Here is a 2,207-nt window from a genome sequence, read left to right as displayed (position 1 = left end):
GGCGGGGACATAATTTTTTTCCGCCTGGGGAGATATATATATATATATATATATATATATATATAAATTAAAGTTTAGGTACTAGATATATAAATACATATAGGAATTAATTTAAGCGATACCTATATAAATCTTCCTCATTATTTCCATTACAGATAAAATGTTCTATGTATTTTAACTTGCTAAGAAGATTTATTTCTTTTTTCATGATTATCAGGTCAAGACTATATTTAGTTCATTATTCAATCAATGCTGGGAAGTTGGAAATAATCTTAAAATAAATTTAAATATATCAATATGTTACCTTTGAGCTCAAGTAACTAATCACAATAATATCATTAGATTATAATTATCTCTTGTATTTTCTTACATTTATTTTTAAGAGTCGTTCAAACTAGAAATTGGAATACACGCGTTCGAAATGAAGTACTGCTTATTCAAGCATACTGATACGATATCAACAAATTTTCATCATCAGCACAAATCTTGAGGCAATATTTTAAGCACTAATATTCAAATCTTGATAGAAAGCCATCCAGAGCTCCAATTTCAACAAATTTATGGTCAAACTGACCGACTCGATAAGACGGACCTAATGATATCAAAGGTATTTCAATCCGAGTCAAATCAAGCCCATATCAAGTGATTAAATCACTACTGCATGATTTCCGGAGGCATTTGAAAGGTCAAACGGATGCCGATTCTAGCGAGTTTATAGTTGAATCGAGCATCTCGAAAAGACGAATCCAACGAGCCCAAGATTGCTCAATTCCGACACAGTTAAGTCACTCAAATGTCCATCAAACGCTATATGATCAAGGGAAGCTCTCCGGGCCGTCCGATCAAAATGGTTCATATTCCTGCATTAATTGCACTCAAAACACTATAAATAGAGCCTCACCCCTCACATGAGGGGAAGAGGCTTAAGAGAAAACTTGAGGCTTTGAGAAGGAGTTCAAGTCCAAGATCATCCTCGCCATCGTCGATCGTCGTCGTCGACCACCACCGTCCGTCATCAGCCACCGCTGACCTCTGTCGACCACCGTCGGACACCGCTAATCGCCGCCAGTCATCACTAACTTCCGTCAACCATCGCTTACTAGACGTCATCAGCTGACGTTGTAAAGTGGAAAGCTAGTTATCCTTTCCCGCCTGTGGGACAAGAGACATTTGTATTCATCAACTTATAGTGGATTTTTACAACTGGGCCAGGCCCCGTGGTTTTTCCCCTTTTTACGGGTTTTTCACGTAAAAATTTCTGGTGTGATCACAGCTCGATTCATTTTATCTGAGTGTTTGCTGAATTCTTGTGCAACGCTAAGACGATAATCCATTACTCTACCGCCACGAATTTTCTAGCACGCATCACATACAACGCTATTTATGAAGGCTCAGTTTGTACATATCATTTAAAGATCGTTGGTATTTTTTGCTTCGTTGACGTCTTCAAGCATGATCGTTGGTGTTTTTGTGCAATATTACGTACATCTCTTCACCGCCCATTTTGGACTTTTCCTTACGCGTGAGAAAGAAGTGAGAGTGAGGGACAGAGAGAGGCGTTAACACTAGTGAACAATAAAATGTCTTGTCTATCTTCTATATATGACTTATAGGAAAGATGATACAATATAACAAATTTATATTTCTACTCCTGTTTTAATGATGGTCGTACAAGATATTATAGTTATTTTAAATATATAAGTCTACTGTTTTGCTACTTTCTGACTCGGTTCACTAAGTTTGTTCTTCATCAACTCGATGAAGCCGATCCGATCAGCTATGCTGAGTCGTCGTTGTCAGTCGGCTGATCTCAATTGATTTTGGGTCGACGTGACTGATTTGATCGGCTAGACTTTGTCGATTGATTGATATAGTCTAGTTGTTGATTATCAATCTCAAGAAGAGAATATAATCGATATAAGGGGTAAAAGGGGGAAGAAAACTCGAGATAGAAATTGCTCAGAGCTCGGCCAATGTCATGGAGGGAGAAAAGAGAGAGATGGTTGCGAGAGATTTTCGATTTTGAAGGTTAGAACAGTAGAGGAACAAATAGAAAGGATTTGGCAGCACGGGGTTAAACGAGAGAGAGAAAGTAAGTGAGAAAGTGAAAGCGACTCTTGGTGATGTCCAAGACCTAGGTGGTGGGTGGGTGCGGGAGATAAGCATAGAAATCTCGATTGGGAAGGTGGAGAACCAAAAAGGAAAAT

The sequence above is a fragment of the Phalaenopsis equestris genome, unplaced genomic scaffold, assembly GCF_001263595.1.
Source record: "Phalaenopsis equestris unplaced genomic scaffold, ASM126359v1 Scaffold000002, whole genome shotgun sequence".
Lineage (NCBI taxonomy): Eukaryota > Viridiplantae > Streptophyta > Magnoliopsida > Asparagales > Orchidaceae > Phalaenopsis > Phalaenopsis equestris.
The sequence above is the reverse complement of the archived record's forward strand: the minus strand, read 5'-3'. Positions refer to the sequence as shown.